The following is an 18,474-nucleotide window of genomic DNA, read 5'->3' as shown; positions in this document are numbered from 1 at the left end:
GACCGGGACTGTGGGAGACCGCAGCATTTTAGAATTTTTTTAGTAATGTGACTGCAGTTCTTTGTAAAACTGCCAGGTGGAGCTGTGAAAGCTTAACATGCCATGTGGAGGATTTGGGCTGTCACCAGAAAATGCCTGATTTCGAATTCCGGTCAATGCTGAGGGACAATATTTCTCTAATTATAGAATTAAGCTGTATTAATGAACTACTATTCATTTTAAACTGTTATTATACTGTAGCTTGTGAACATGATGTGCCCTTTTCAGGTTTACATTCACATGAAGAAAATATAAAGGTAAATTTTGGTAGCAGAAAAAAAAACAGTACTGTAATGTAATACATACAGTAATCTAATGTACGCACAGTATATGGTAGTGATAACTAAATATGAAAATGCACACAACAGTATTCTACCCTGTTCATAAATATTCTATGCTTTAAAGTCTTTAACATGGTGACTTACGGTGGGTTATTGTTTTCATGTGGTTATTCTGACATTATAAAGTTTATATACAGATGCAGCCATTCAAAGTGAGCGGTACAGACAAGTACCGGATGTAATTGGCTGTGGCATCGCGCATCATGACGCAAGATGACGCGGGGTACCGCGGTACGTGATTGGTTGACCGACAGGGGCACTCGTGGTCCGTTGGTCTGTCGTAGAAAGATTTTGCTGTACAGTACAGTAAACGTCTTTACTGTGCCCGTTGTAGATATTGAATTTTACCACTGAAGGGAAATCTTAGTAGCTGGGCATAAAAAGAATAGGAGCATACTGTAACGCGTGTGAAGGCCATAAACGATATTAATTTTGGAACATAAACATACAGTACTGTATATGGCTGGTCTTGGTACTTTAAAGTAAAAAATACACACCAGTATTCCATTTCTCCCTAAACATTTTAAGCATCGAAGTCTTTAACTAAAGAGATACCGGAGTCAACAAGCATACTTTTAGAATTTGATTAATAGGGAATATAATATGGAATCGCGTATCTAAAGAATTTAATAACGATATGATTATATTTGTGTACTGCGACAGGGCTGTGTAGGGCTGTTTCGCCTCCCTCTTCATGCGAGTTCCCCTGTAGCCTACTGGTCTATGTGCCTGACTAACAACTCGCAGGTTGTGTGTTCAAATCCAGCTGGTGCTGGAATTTTCTTTTAACAAACATTTCTTCGAAAAAATAGAATAGCGATATTATGGACAATCAATTGACTTTTATATTTCAAAATATCACAACATGATCGATTCTAAGTCATTTTTGATAACAATGAATAGTCACCTTCTTCCCTTCTGACAACGGTCCCTGCTTCTGCTTCCTGCTTCTATTGTGTGTGTGTGTGTGCAATAGAGTAAATTTTTATAGAGAAATGGAGGCTGGACAGTATGCATTACAATATAAACATTTATATTGATTTAAATCGTGTTCTGATTTAAATCGCAAACGCGTGTTTAATTATATGTGTTTTTTAATCATAATCAGGCTAATGCAACATAAATTGATACAGTATCTTTGTCTTCTAAGTATCTTAATAAACTTTCAGCATAGCTTTCTACCCGTTAAGATTTATATTTCTTGGGATTTTGGGATCAAACGTGGAAGGATTAGATTGTAATCATTTTTATTTGTCAAATACGTGATTGTATTTCTGAATGCTATGTTACACCTACAGTAGTTCACTGCTTTAAATACATCTAATTAAGAAAGTTATGTGTAGCACTTTAGATCTTTTTTTCTGAACCAGGGAAAATCTGATCATGTTTCTCTATAACAATAATAAAAAAACGTTATTTTACATATCACCTTTAAAAGTGGCATCTCAAAGCAATACAGTAGATAGAAAAAGTTAAAAGGGACCAAAGTAAATACCAGACAAACGCAAACGCATTTTTAATAAAATGCTTTTATTCATTCAGCAGAGAGTGAGAGGGACATCCAGCAGAGAGAGACACACACACCGGTTTCCATTAACAAAAGTGTTTTTTTTCAATTCCTCTTGTCTAACAGGAATGTTTTGTTTGTGGACAAACTGTTAGACTAGAGGAAAAGAGCGCCTCCTTCTATGAAGCATTTCGTTGATCCGATCACAAATTATTTTCCAGTCGCACGAAGTTAGGGTAAACTTACACCATACCGATGAGCTAATGCCAGGGAAAGACACCATTTCCTTTTTCTGATCACTCGCTTTCTGGATACACATCTCACCTGTCCTGTTCTTTGTTTTCCTTGGTTTGCTGATTATGCCTGCTGCGGTCCACTCCTACCCTCACACCTAAAGAATATTTTTTCTTTAGGTGTGAGCCCGTCTACATTGTATGGGCGACAGGGCCTTCTCCTGCTATGCCCCCAAGCTCTGGAACTCCTTGCCCAAGGATATTAGAGAGTCACCTTCAAAACTCCTTCAAATCCAGACTCAAAACCCTCCTTTTCAGAAAAGCCTTTACTTAACTGGTTCCATTCTTCACCCCTCTGCTCTTCTTAATACCATCTTCCACGGTCTCCTCTATTGTTATTGTTGTATTGTTGTAATTATAATTGTGTCCTGTCTTGTGAAATTGTCTTATTTATTGTTGTAGTCTTCTTATTTATTGTTATTGTCATCCTGTAAAGCGCTTTGAGAAGCCACCTTTAAAGGCGCTATATAAAATAAAGTTTATTATTATTATTATTATTATTTTAAATTTTAAATTTCTTGGCGCAGTTCATTAACCCTTGTATGTGCTGTCCGTGCCCAAAATGCAATTTAAAAAAAGTCAAAAACCGCGCTCAAAATGCAATTTAGAGCTTTCTGGCAAGAGGAGACACCCAAATCAATGTAACATGCCACAGTTTGTGCATGAACAGGGTTATACTGCCTATTCCCTTCGATACCCGATTAAAAAAAAATAAAAAATGTTTTGAATCCCCGGTGGAACCGGGCATCCATATGAATCAAGTAACAGGTTTATTCCATGCTGAAAAAAAGAAGAAAGAAAACACATTCCATAAGAATTGATTGAGCTCCGCTCTGTACCACGCAATGATCCCCTTGGAGTCTCTGCCCCGGGTTATTTGGGTTTTTAGACAGAGGGTAAAAAACTCTCTCTCTGGCTTGACCTCCCCCTGAATATAATGAATATAATACAAAAATATAGTACTAAAAAAGGTACTACCACTTTTAAAGGTGATATGTAAAATAAAGTTTTTTATTATTGTTATAGAGAAACATGATCAGATTTTCCCTGGTTCAGAAAAAAAGATCTAAAGTGCTACACATAACTTTCTTAATTCGATGTATTTAAAGCAGTGGACTACTGTAGGTGTAACATAACATTCAGAAATACAATCGAGAATAGTTTTGTGGTGTTTGTTTAGATTAAACGTTCCTAAAACGTATAACGTAACAAAATTAAAGACGATTAAAATCTGTAATCTTTCCACTTGTACTGTAAGTAATCAGAAAGTTTCTGCTTTGTGTAAGGATGGTATCAAAAAGCAATCTTAAGTGGTGAGAAAGCTGTGCTCAATGTATTTAAGGGACTTAAAAGTAAAAGGAGATGCTTCATATTGCTTGACTAATTTTAAAAACTAAGTTATAAATGCTGACGCTCCCTCGGTGCCGCGCCGGGTGTAAATATCAAATTATACATACCCAACACTGATTGTACCCATCTGTCATGCAAATAAAACACCTTGAATTGAATTGAATTGAGGGAGAGAGGGAGGAGGGGGAGAGAGATAACCAGGACTCAAGGCAAATAAGATACACTCCACAGACATTCACAACAGCAACATATGAAACGTTTGCACGTATAGTTAAGTTATTACTTGGTTTTCAAAGTGCAATGAAATACAATATTGTTGTTGTTGCTGTTCTTGTTGTTTTTATCCTGTAAAGCATTTTGAGAAGCCACCTTTAAAGGCGATATATACTGTAAAAGCGCTGATTCTTATGGAATGTGTTCCGCCGGGGATTCAAATTTTTTTAATTTTTTTTAATCGCGTATCTAAGGAAATCTCAGTATAACTTTGTTCATGAACAAACAGTGGCATGTTACATTATTATTAGTTTTTTAGTTAACAAGGCTCGCCAGCTAATGTGAATCGAAACCTGTCTTTCTAGCTTTTAAAGTCGTGCGATGTGTAAACCACAATTCAAATAGAGAAAAAAGAGCTGACTGACAAGATTTAAGATGTGGCTGTCAATGTTGGATTAAAAAAAACACATTGCCCGACGTTTGTTGCATTGCTTGAAAAATAACTTTATTTCGAGAGACTGGATAAGTAATTCAAGTGTTTTTTTTTACTTCCTGAAAAACAACTAATAATTTAACTATATGTGCAAACGTTTTATGATATGTCGCTGTTGTGAATGTCTATGGACATGTGCTGGCTGGACAGGAGGCTCCACTGTACACAGAGAGGGGCGGGAGGAGGGGACAAGCCGATACATACTCTTAGATTTTGATTAATAGGGAATATAATACAAAAATATAGCACTAAAAATAAGATACACTCTACAGACATTCACAACGGCGACTGTCAGAAGATAGGACACAGCGGCTCAGGCACCCGCTGAATGTTCTGTATGGCTAATACTAAAGCCAATACTGGCTCAATACCCTCAATGGGCTTTGACGTGCTAATGCGTTGGTTTAACAGTCCGGGTGTGGCAAGCTTCCAATGTCAACTCGACTCGATTGGAAGAAAATGAACATATTTTAGCCCTAAATGAATTAATAGCAAACATGGTTTACATCAAATACATTTTTCCAAGAAAGTTTATAATAATACGATCAATAGTTGAAATCTGAGTCTAAATATAAAGGAAAAGCATTTTCAGAGAGCAATCACGCTGTGTTTTTGTAGAAAAAGCGATTAGGTTTATGAGCAATCTAATTACCTATTCACTTAAAACGCTATATAAAATAAAGTTTATTTAGAGATGAATGATCAGTGTCGCAGTTTAAATAATTTTTGTAGGAGGGCTTGGACAGATTCCAAGTGCATTTTTGCAATTTAAGTTGCATTGTCCAATGTGCTGTTGTAATACAGTTTAGAATACAGTTAGTCTAAGCTTTATCATAAGGATCAGCGCTTTTATACAGTATATGGCCTTTAAACAGATATTTAAACACGCGTTTACGATTTAAATCAAAACGCGATTCAAATCAATATAAATGTATATTTTGTAACGCATAGGTGACTATTCATTGTTATTAAAAAGACTTAAATTCGATCATGTTGTGATATTTAGAAATATAAATTTGTTTGGTGCGAGTGAGGTTTTATTTAATCTCTGACCAAGGGAAACGTTTCATTTTTTCAAAGAAATGTTTGTTAAAAAATAAAGTCATAGTTCCATGGGATTCAATCACAGACCATGTGACATGGGAGTCAGGAAACTAACACACAGCGCCACCAGATTTGATAACACTATAAAAACGCTATAAAATAATGTGACTAGGCACAGAACAAGTTTACAGCACAGTACAATAATAAATGCTGACCATGACTTTAGAAGCATAAATTACCTTACACTCAATTTAAACACAAGCTGTCTTTCTGTATGAACCTCTAAGCTGGTTCATACAGAAAATGTAGAAATGCATTAGCCTGATTATGATTAAAAAACACATAATTAAACACGCGTTTGCGATTTAAATCAGAACACGATTTAAATCAATATAAATGTTTATATTGTAACGCATACTGTCCAGCCTCCATTTCTCTATAAAAATTTACTCTATTGCACACACACACACACACACAATAGAAGCAGGAAGCAGAAGCAGGGACCGTTGTCAGAAGGGAAGAAGGTGACTAGTCATCATAAATGACTTAGAATCGATCATGTTGTGATATTATGAAATATAAAAGTCAATTGATTGTCCATAATATTGCTAATCTATTTTTTCGAAGAAATGTTTGTTAATAGAAAAGTCCAGCACCAGCTGGATTCGAACACACAACCCATGCGTTGTTAGTCACGCACCTAGACCAGTTGGCTACAAGACAGCTCACATAAACAGGCAGGCGAAACAGCCCTACATAGCCCTGTCGCAGCACACGAATATAATCATACCGTTATTAAATTCTTTAGATACGCGATTCCATATTATATGAGCAGAAAAGCTTAAAACTACCACTTTTTAACACGCTATTTCACATGCTAGTTAAATACTTCGATGCTTAAAATCGTTAGGGAGAAATGGAATACCGGTGTGTATTTTTCCTTTAAAGTACCAATTCCTGGAATCTGACTGGCTAACACCCTTCTGAAGTGGTTCCATAAAATCTGGTATACGGAAAAGAAAGCGTTGATACGTACAAGTATCTTTTAATACAGTCTTTGCTGTGCTCTTGAGGATCCTTGTGATATTTTGAGCTCTAGTTGAATGATAAGTGTCGCATTTTAAATCATTTTCGTAGTTAGAAATTATGAAACGCCCTGTTAAAAGCAAGGAAGTTTTTATGCCCGTTGAAGAAAAACAAAATGCCTGACAAAGTATGGCTTGGACAGATTCCAAGTGTTTGTACAAATGTGCTAAAGAAATTATACTTTGAGTATACAGCTTGTCCAAAGTCATCCATTATTAATACTATTAGTAATATCTTCGGTAAAGGCTTTGATGCATAAATATTTCTGATAAAGGTAGGTTGTGTACTTTTGTCCAACTGAGCAATCTTGCTTTCATAAAATATACCAACATTTTAATGACTGATGATTAACATGCTGTAATACACAGTTCAAAATTAAAAGCTCAAATGCTGTACATGAGAGGTTAAGCTCCCCCTGGCGGTTTTACAAGGTGACGCCGGATAGTTTCCGGCATGACGTCAAATGAGGCGCGATTAACCACGTGACACTGCGTGACACCGCGTGACACAGCGTGATACCGTGACACGCCCACCGGGGTATGCCGCGAAATACCCCACCCATTTTGAATGGCTGCATCTGTACTGTACTTCATAAAAAGTTACTGTATAATGTTTTATCCTTTTCTAAGAATATGTACTGTAATAAGAACACCTCTTGCTGTTATTGTAAAAAAAAGTTGTACTGATTTAATACCACTTGATAGAAATATTAATATGGAATCTTGTAACTGAGCAGCTAAAATATCACAAGTGGTTGTTTTAGAAACATTTTGACAAAAAAAAACTTTATTGTCCTTATGGTGTTAATGGGCAATGGACTGTAATGTAGTGTGCTGCACCCAGGCGTGTCACGATCGCAAACCCTTCCTCTTAAGGGCACTCCAGCCCTTCCTTGTTTGCCTCATTCCCCGCACCTGTTCCTTGTTCCAGTCCCTTTTCAGTTCCCCCTTAAAAGCCAGATGCTGACGCTGATCAGGGCTCTGCATTGGTTTCCACATCATTGGAGCCCGGGACCTGGACGTGGACCTGGACCTGGATCCCCCGACCACCAGCACTCCATGGACACGCCTCCCTGTCTTAATCCCCATATCCTGCCTGACTTTTTCCCCCATGTTTTCCCCACTCTACCCCGGCTCGTGTCGTCTGCATAGGGCCCGGAAAGAACTGTTCATGACAAGGTGGTTCAAAGCCAGATCAGAGCATTACTTTTGTTTTGTTTCTTACATAACCAAACACATAAAAAGAGTCCACTATTATAACTTATTGTGAACACAATGTGTCTCTTTCAGGTTTACATCTGAATTGAGAAAATCTATATTTTGACTTAATCCAAATTTCAGCAGCCAGTAATCAGCCAACAATTTAAAACTTTATACTTTATATTGTACTGTAGAGTACTGCACTGTCCAAAGATTTACTCTGGGAGTTTTTTTCTTTTATACAGACACTCAGTCAAAATGTGCGTGAGTGTGTGTATCTGGATGAATTATTATACGCGATGGTTCCATGATTAAATATTTCTGAAAAAGTGAAAAAGACTTTGATGCTTAAAATATTTATAAAGAAATTGGAATACTGTTGTATTTTTTAATTTAAACTACCACTACCAGCCATATACAATTTGTATAATATATTTACAGATATTCCTTAATAAATATCGTTTATAGATAGATACTTTATTGATCCCATGAGGGAAATTGCAGTGCAACAGCAGCTTTACACAGACAACACAGCCACAGTGTAACGAATGATACGATAATAATAATAGTACAATACATACAATACAGTGAGGGGTGCACTAAAAGAGTTACTCACAGTCCGGACAAACAAAGAACAAACTAGGACAGAACAGTACGCAGAAAAATCGTATCACACATATGAATATAAATATAGATGTAAATATAGATATAGATATAAATATAAAAATATTGCATGGGTCCCTGGCATATATCGCACAAAAAATGGTTGTAAACGGGAAAAGAAAAAGAAAGAGAACAGATGTAGCAGTAGATGTGTAGATGCGTTCAGTCCAGAAACAGGTCACTGTCAATGTTGCCTCTGCCCAGACGCAAGGTGGATGCGTTGTACAGTCTTATGGCAGAAGGCAAGAATGACCTCCTGTAGCGCTCCCTGTCGCACCGTGGATGAATCAGTCTATTGCTGAACGTGCTTTTCACTGAGGGGATGGGAGATGTTGTCCATGATGGCCTCTAGTTTGGACACCATTCTCCTTTCAGCCACTACAACCAAGGGGTCCAGGTCAGACCCAATGACAGAGCTTGCTCTCCTGATGAGCTTGTTCAGCCTTTTAGAATCCACTGCTCTAATCCCAGGGCCCCAGCATACCACTGCGTAGAAAATGGTGCTCGCTACCACCGACTGATAGAACATATGTAGCATCTTACTACATTAGATTGAAGGACCTGAGCCTCCTCAAGAAGTAAAGTCGGCTCTGTCCCTTCTTATAGATGGCCTCTATGTTCTTAGACCATTCCGGTCTATCGTCGATGTGCACTCCCAGGTACTTGTACGAGTCCACCATCTCCACGCCACTCCCATGGATGTAGACAGGAGTAGGTTTGACCTTTTTCCTCCTGAAATCTACCACCAGTTCCTTTGTCTTTGTTACATTCAGTTCCAAGTGGTTCACCCCACACCACTCCACAAAGCTGCTGACCAGTCCTCTGTACTCCTCCTCCTGCTCAACCTTGATACATCCCACAATTGCAGAGTCATCTGAGAACTTCTGCAGGTGGCATGACTTTGAGTTGTACTTAAAGTCCGAAGTATAGAGGGTGAAGAGGAATGGAGAAAGAACTGTCCCTTGAGGTGCCCCTGTGTTACTCACTACCTGTTCAGACACACAGTTCTGAAGTCTCACAGACTGTGGTCTGTCTGTCAGGTAGTCAGTGATCCATGAGGTCATGGAGGCATCGACTTGCATCTCCTCCAGCTTCCTCCTTAGAAGTAAGGGCTGGATGGTATTGAAGGCACAGGAGAAGTCAAAAAACATGATCCTTACAGTGTTGCCAGCCCTGTCCAGGTGTGAGTAGGCCCTTTGCAGCATGTAGATGATCTCATCCTCCACACCAACACTGGGCTGGTAGGAGAACTGTAGGGTGTCCAGTGATGAGCTGACCAGGGGTCTCATGTGGGATAAGACCAGCCTCTCCAGTGTCTTCATGACGTGAGAAGTCAGTGCAACTGGTCTGTAGTCGTTGAGGACAGAGGGGCGCCCTTTCTTTGGTACCGGGACCAGGCATGATGTCTTCCAGAGCACCGGGACTCTCTCCAAGCGCAGGCTCAGTCGCTGGAGCACTCCACTCAGCTGATCAGCACAGGCCCTCAGAACTCTGGGACAGATGTTATCTGGTCCTGTGGCCTTACCCTGGTGCAGCCTCTTCAGTTCCTTCTTCACCTGGTCAGCCGTGATGGTCAGCCTGGCCTGGGGGATGGTGCTCATAGCGCTTTCAGTGCTGCAGGTGTTAATGGCGGAGGTGTTGGAGAGTGGCAGCTGTGGGGGATGGGTGGGTGAGTAGCTGTCGGGGGTTGTAGCTGTAGGCGGCCATGGTTGTGGGGGGATGGAGGAGGTGTTGGGCAGTCGCATCTGTGAAGGGTTAGGGAGCGTGTGGCTGTGGGGGGATGGGTGTTGAGCCACAGAGGACCCAGAATCAAACCTGTTAAAGAACTGGTTCAACTCGTTGGCCATCTCCAGGTTCCCCTCTGTTGCACCCACAGCCTGTTGAAGCCAGTGATCTCTCTCATGCAGCTCCATACATCCCTCACCCTATTTATGACATTCAGAGACGTTATGCTCCTCTTATTTTTATGCTCAGATACCAAACTTTCCCTTTTAGTTGTAAATTTCCAGATTAAAATTCCAGATTAAGCAGATTGAAACATGCACAGTAAAGAGATTAAATGAAGCAATCATTTCACTCACATCTAATGCACCACAAGTGCCACCTGTCATTTTGGCCAGCCAATCACATACTGTGGTAGTCCACAGATAATTTCCCGGGCTTCTGCGCATTTTGAATGGCTACATCTGTATGTTTGAAAGGTTTATAATTAATCATTCTGGGATTTCATTTGAGTTTCATTTGATCAAGGTCCTTTGTGTCATCGTTACCAGCAGGCTAACAGCAGTACTAGCTGAGCTTTGAAAAAAATAACAGTAATAAGTTGCTAGTCACAAGGTTATCAAACCATTTTATATATAACTTGCTGCTCATTAAATAGCTACTCCTCTGACCTACTTATTCAATCTTTTTTTAAGATATCAAAATCCCAGCAGACTGGAAGTCTGTGCTTGTTCTCTCTCTTTTCAAAGAGGGTGACAAGTCATGTCGTAAGTGCTTTACTCCTATATCCTATTTGCAGGTCTTTATAAAATCAATCTGATAAGCAATCTGCTTTTCTTTCTGGATGTGTTACAGCAGTTTTAAACATTTAAATAATAATAACTCCTGACAGAAATCACACTTGTGCTGTTATCTGACAGTTGTTTGAAACCTCTTTCAGTTACTAACGGAGTTCCACAAGGTTCTATCCTGCACCATACTCAGGAGTCTCCAGTCCTAATCCTCAATTTCGAAAATGAGGATTTCTAATATTGCAAATTGTCCTGGAACAATTTACCTGTATCAGACAAATGTGATTTAATAACGTTATAATGAAACCATGTTTATCTGATACAGGTTAAGTAATATAGAGATCATTTGAATCAAATAGCAAAATAGTTTTTCAGCCCTTAAGCTGCAAAGTACCTTAACAGAAAAAAATGACTTGCTTAATTGATCAATAACCTAAAGTTGTTCCTGAACAGTAACCAATAAGACTAAGTAGACTGGGGTTCACTATGAATAGAGTTAGAAACTGCTGATCTACAGTGCCTATCAAAAGTACTTACTGTGCTAACAATATCACATTTTGAGGAATTATAAATAATATTTTTTTTTGGGAAAATGTTTCATCAAAAAACTGCATTAATCAAACATAATACTATTAAATATGAAGGAGACTGAATGTCAACAAAACCTGTAAAGATGATACACAAAGTGCAATTTACTGATTGCATAAATATACAGCCTTCTGAGTTGATGGATATAGCTTTGGCAATAATTACTGTAAAGGAGTCTGTCTCAATAAATGCTTCTTTCTTGCCACAGACCCACACAGGCCAGATTTGTATAAGGATCAAATATTGCCAATGTTTGAACCTTGTCTCCTATCTTAAAAAGAAATGTGCATATCTTTTAAAGTTACTGTTGGCTTCACATTCGAATCCCTAATGAGCTTCCTAAGCAGATTGCTGTTTAGAATGATGGCCTAATATAGGAAGTGTCTGGGTGGTATGATGCACATTCCATATCTTAATTATAGACTCCATTCTTCTCGAAGGGATAAGAATCTTTCCCCTGGTCAATTTGTCATATCAAAATGTGAGCTGTGGTTTGAAATTCAATATATAAATGAGGAATTCTATTGAGTCAGATGCATTAACTCAGATGTTAAGTTAATCCAGTTTGATAACACCAAAGCATTACACAAATTCTACTACCTTTGAAACTTGTTTTTCTCTTTAACTGGTTTAGGATTTTATTGCAAATATGTTGTAAACTTATCCAATTGAGAATATTCCATTTTTTGCAACTTATTTACAATGATTAGCATTGTTTAGCTCAATCATTTCGGAGTTGGATTGTATATTCTAAATATAAAATCAATTTTGAAGGTGTCATTGTGTGGTATTACATTCTAGATTGAACAGTACCCCTAAAAACAAGGAAAGTTACATTCAGAAAATTCCTTTGTGTAATGAAATAACAAGTTAATATCAAAATGAAACCAAGTATTGAAACATATTGTCTTTAGAGAATAAAATATTAAATAAGATAATGGGATGTTGATGTTTCAAATCAATGCTTCTAATTCAAAATAACTAAAACAATATTTTCTACTATAATACTCATTTTGCTCACTTTATATTCAGTACTGTTAAGCTAACATAATTTTTCACTTATTATTTTATACATTCACAGGTATTTTATGTTTTCACAATGTGGCATTATATGGGGGCGTGTCCAGTGTGGAGGCGGATCCCTGGTAGAAGGGCGACGCTTTGCCTTTGTAGTCCCAGCTGTCCCGGCTTCTAGATGAGTGACAGCTGGGCTGGTTTGTAAAAGCACACTGGACACCCCCCAATGTGACGAGCAGGGCCACCCCTGGAAGGGGGGAGTTTGACATTGACAGTCTTACACGCATGTAAGGTTTTCTTTTTCTTTTTGCCTGTCCCATCACACACTTTCACCGGGGCAGGCACACACACCTTTTTCACACACAAAGTTCTTGTTTTGTTTTTCCCTATGTGCCCTGCTCTACCAGACTGGACCCCGCTAAATAGGGTTAGTCCAGTCTTGTCACCTCTATACTAGCAGTTCCTTTGTTCCCCGTTAAATAAGGTATGCCCAGCCTGGAGGTTACGAGGCACAGCGGTACACTATCTTTTTGCTTTTTGTTTATTTTTTTAATATTATTTTTGGTCCCTGCTAGCCTGCTAACATTGTTATAACAAGAATAAATGTATGAAAATTAATAATCAGAAGTGAAAGCTGAAGTTATTTTTTTTATTTGAATACAAATTTCATTAGTTCACAGCAAAAACGACAAATGTTAATTTACCATTCCAATACTTAAACATTTCACTCTAGGTATTTGCCAACCATGATTTTCTTAACCACAAGGGTTTTTAAAACTTTTTGGTTGATCATGGACTAGTGTATTTGAATGTTCCATAATTATTATCATCATTCAAAGAGTGCATTCTAAATATTTTTTCTTTAGGAGGCTAATGTTAGGGATTCTTACAAATACAATTTACTGCAAAAATGAAATGCATTAATTGAAGTATTGCACTGCGTAAAAAAATAAGAAAAGAGTACAACTTTCAAATCTGACCAGCTTGACTCTATGTTTTTTAGCAGAGCTCTAAACTTGTGAAGGAATACTTTAAATTAGTTAGATAATTTGTGTGGAATATTAAAGTTCAAAGAACCACACATCATATTTCTAAACCACTGCTTTATTTCATCCAGCCCTAATGATTTTCATTATCATGTGAGCTGATAGGATCCATTTAAAAAACTAACAGTCTACTGAATTCCACTGAGCCACAAATTACTCATTAGAAGAATTTTTCAAAGATCATTACCCTTATCATAGACTGCAAGCCCTCAGTTTCAGGATGTTTTTATTCTGAAAGTGCTGTTAAATTAGTAAGGGCAGTGCTTTTAAATAAGTGAAATCACACGTTTATAGAAATAATCACTGTAAGTAGATAAGAAAACAAAGGAAACAAATATGAACAAGCAATATACAATGCAAAACACAGGAGGACCCCTATTATCTGATGACATTAATTCATTAGGTTAATTCACAATGAACAAACATTATATAACATATTGTAATTTTACAATATAAAATGAGTATTAAAATATAAATACAATTAAATAGTATTTAAATATTGAAATAGCTTTGTATTTGAAAAAAACTGAAATATGCATTATAGTGTCATTTTAACACAACAAAAAGAATATTTGTATTAAACCTTATGCCAGATATCTAACAGTTCACCAGAAAAATACACATGTATGCTACAATAAAGCATTGAGCAAATCAACGAGGCAAACATTAAACTTCCATTTCAGCTACAAATATGATTTACTGTGTAACCATTCATGACTATTACAAAATGAAAATGTTTGCAGAGATTTTGTCTCGTAACAGTGTTTTACCTTCAGCTTTAAAATGCCTTTACTACAGCTATTTGCTTCTTGAAATTCACCAGCCAGCCATGACAGACTTGAATTATGAATGGCAACTCAAAGGTTTTTTGAAATTGCCTTTTCTAAAAATGCATGTGCACTTGGCTTTTTCATTGCTTTATTCCACATAAGCTAGTAACTCACTAGTATATCTGAGATGTGAAACAACTGACTCACCCAGTCCGTATTCTTTAGCCCCTTTCTTCATTGTTGAATATATTTAAAATCCTATCTTTTACCTCAGACTCAGGTGTTTTAGTTCAGGGTTTGTTCTGGTTCCAGCACAGCAAGGCAGCAACACTAAATACTGTCCTACTGTGTCACTGTTTATAAAAATAATTATATATATACATAAATTATTGTATATAAATAAAATTATTGTTATTTTTATATCTGTCTTCTTTTTGGACCTTTCCAAACCAAGGAACCCACAGAAACCTAGTGAGCATAGGGATAACATGAAAACACTGCACAGATAGCACCCCAGAAATTGAACCTAGGTCCCCAGTACAGTGAGTTAGCAATGATTAATTAATTGTAGGGCTGGTCCACATCTCAGTAATCAGGAAATGGACCCTAAGTGGGTTCTAGGGTCATAAAATTCAAAAATAGCGAATGCGGGCAATCCAAAGCTAGAGTCCAAATCCAGAAGAAGTCTAGAATCAAGGAACGTAATCCAAAAGTCAATGTTGAGAAATAGACCAAGATCCAAAAACCAGGTAGTAATATTATAAATAAGCTCTTATAAGTAAAAGTAGTAAAGAAGTCCCTCCTTCTCTTGATTTTAAATACACCCCCACTTATGTTTCCTGGCTCATGTATCACTGCTCATTCTGGCGAAGTCCACTGGGTTCACCTTGTCAATGCCTTAAAGGATTTTTAATACTTAGATCAGATACTCTGATTTTTGGTTCAGTTCCCCACACCTTAAACTTTTGATTTGAAACTTTGGTATCCTCACTGGATAAAGTATAAAAGTATTGTTTAAAATAAGTATTCAAAATTTTCCTTATATTTGTATTCATGTGTAAATTTTAGGTTTTACTTTTCTGGATTACGATCTTCTCTAAATTTAAAAAGATAAGCAAAAATAAAATGTTTGCAGTCCTTAAGAAGATTAAAATTTAAAGATTAAAGATAAAAATGTTACTAGTTAGTCTTCGTAACAACCTATACTACGTACAATAGTTGTATTTCTATTAAAATATTATACTTTCTCATATTTCTCATATTGCTTCCGGTTCCGGTCGAGAGGGAACGCTGGCGCATTTGGCTGCCGCTCCTCTCACCAGTTTTTCATTTCTATCTACTTATTTATGTTTTTTTTCCCTTTTTCTCCTCGATTGCACTGATTTCTAGTTTATCTATTTTCATCCGCTTCACGTTACAAGTTCACGGGTGCGACTTCCACTGCATTGTGAACTTACTCAACTGAAGACTTTCACCTCTTGCTACCGCCTTCTCTGGATTTCCTTCCCGTCTCGTTTCATCAATCATGTCTCTGAGGTACACTGCACTGCAACTTCTTCAACTAAAACAAAGCTACTTCCTGGTCAAAGACACATTCGATTACTGCCGTTTTACTGGGATTTTACGACCGACTCGCTACATCCATCGCAGCACAGGACACCGTTCTCTACGTTCGTCTGCCTGCGGAGTCTCTATCCCTGCCTTTCGCCGCACGTCTGTAAGTCCATCACGTACCGGCGCCGATCTAAAAAATCTCCTCTCACTACCGCACCTGGACCGCACTCCGCTTCCCCCCGCATCCCCGAGACTGGCCAGATCAGCGCTACTCAACACCCGCTCCGTTAACAGCAAGGCTCTTCTTTTATGTGACATTATCAAAGAAAAACAACTGGACCTTCTGTGCTTAACCGAAACATGGCACAAACAAAACGATGGACTCCTGTTCAACCAACTAGTTCCTCCTGGATATGGTTTCTTTGACCTTCCGCGTCTTTCAGGCAGAGGCGGGGGCATCATTGTTATTTACAACCTTTTTTACAGTCTAAGTCCTATAGCTATACCTCCTCCCTCTTCTTTTGAGTGTCTTGTTTTAAATGTTTCTATCCCCCAATCTACTATTATTGCCACAGTTTACAGACCACCCAAACCCAGTGGAGTCTTCTTAGGTGAGTTTGCTGATTTTCTCTCATTCTTATCCCTTACATTTAAAAGGATCCTTATTCTAGGGGACTTTAATATACACATTGATTCAACTTCCTCCAGTCTGGCTAAAGACTTCCTTTCTCTTTTGGGATGCTTTGACCTTGCTCAGTTTGTTTGTACCCCTACACATAACAAAGGACACACCTTAGATCTAATTATTGCAAATGACTCCTTTGTCTCCCACTGCTCCCCCCTTGATCTAGGCCTCTCTGACCACTTAGCCATTCTCTTCAATCTGGAATTACCTGTTTCTAACACTTCCCCCTCACGCTCTGTAAATTTCCGCAACTGGCGATCAATTGATCACCCAAGGTTTGCAAATTCTGTTCTGTCCTCCTTATCCTGTTTCTCTTCCTCTGACCCTCTAGAGGACAAAATACAGTTACTTGACAATGCTCTTTTATCTACCCTCGACACCTTTGCTCCTTTAAAAACTCGAACCATCTCCTTCTCTCGCCCTGCCCCCTGGTACAATGACCATCTGCGTTTCATGAAGGCAGCCTCTCGCAAACTTGAGCGTAGGTGGCGTCTTTCCGGCCTAAATGTACATTATCAGGCCTGGAGAGATTACTTATCTGATTATAAGGTTACTATAGAGTCTGCTAGATCCACCTACTTCTCTCACATCATTGAAAATCACCAAAACAATCCCAGACATCTTTTCTCCACCATCAACAGACTGCTCAAGCCAAACTGCCCCACCACATTACCTGCCTCATCACAACTTTGCAACACATTCTTAGATTTCTTTAGTTCTAAGATTGACAACATCCGGCATCACATTCTCTCCACTACGGATATAATTTCCACACCTCCTCCCTCCTCATCCAACTTCTCTGGTTCCCGTCTCTCCAGCTTCTCTCTTCTTGACTCAGCATCCCTAAACAAACTAGTTACGCGCATGAAACCCACCACATCTATTTTAGATCCCATTCCCACCACTTTATTCCAGTCCTGTTTCTCTTCTCTCTGTCCCATTGTCCTCAATATAATACATGAATCCTTGAGCACCGACATTGTACCAACGGTCCTCAAAACTGCTGCTATTACCCCAGTGCCAAAGAAGCCTAACATGGCTCTCGACAATCTTAACAACTTTCGCCCCATCTCCAACTTACCCTTTCTCTCTAAAATTCTAGAACGTGCTGTCACACTTCAGTTACATAACCACCTCATGACAAACAACCTTTTCGAACCCCTCCAATCTGGCTTCCGTCAACTTCACAGCACAGAAACCGCCCTAGTCAAAGTCACCAACGATCTCCTAATAGCTTCTGATTCTGGTTCTCTTTCCATACTCATCCTTCTTGATCTCAGTGCTGCCTTTGACACTGTTGACCATAACATCTTGCTTTCTCGTCTCGAGACTGTGTTTGGAGTCTCTGACACTGCCCTCAAATGGTTTAAGTCTTACCTCACTGATCGCTGTCACTTTGTCTCTCTCAATGGGTACAGGTCTGAAATTGGTCTTGTCAAGTCTGGTGTCCCTCAGGGCTCAATACTGGGCCCCTTGCTCTTCAGCATTTACATGTTCCCACTTGGTCAGCTTTTAAGATCACATGGCCTCAGCTTTCATTTTTACGCTGACGATACTCAAATATACATCCATACCAAACCCGACACTGATGTGGCTGTCTCTATTCTATCTAATTGCATCTCTGACATAAAAATTTGGATGACTCAAAACTTCTTTCATCTTAACTGTGACAAGACTGAAGTCATGCTTATTGGTACCCCCCATCAACTTCGCAAAGCCAGTCCTGTAACCCTGTCTGTAGATGGCTCTGTACTTGAGCTCCAATCAAAATTGAAAAACCTTGGGGTTATATTCGATTCTGGCTTAACATTCGACCCACATGTACAGCATACTGTCAAAACATCTTTTTTTCACCTTAGAAATATCGCAAGACTACGCCCTATGCTATCATTAACTGTGGCTGAAAAGCTGATCAACATATTTGTATTCTCTCGAATTGACTACTGCAATGCTCTGCTCCCTGGGGTATCTAAATCTACTCTGAACAAGCTGCAGTATGTCCAAAATTCAGCAGCCAGAATCCTGACCAGATCTAGTGCAAGTGTTCACATTACTCCTATCCTGGAGTCCTTG

Source organism: Lepisosteus platostomus, chromosome 2 (assembly GCF_059453375.1).
Source record: "Lepisosteus platostomus isolate fLepPlt1 chromosome 2, fLepPlt1.hap1, whole genome shotgun sequence".
Lineage (NCBI taxonomy): Eukaryota > Metazoa > Chordata > Actinopteri > Semionotiformes > Lepisosteidae > Lepisosteus > Lepisosteus platostomus.
The sequence above is the reverse complement of the archived record's forward strand: the minus strand, read 5'-3'. Positions refer to the sequence as shown.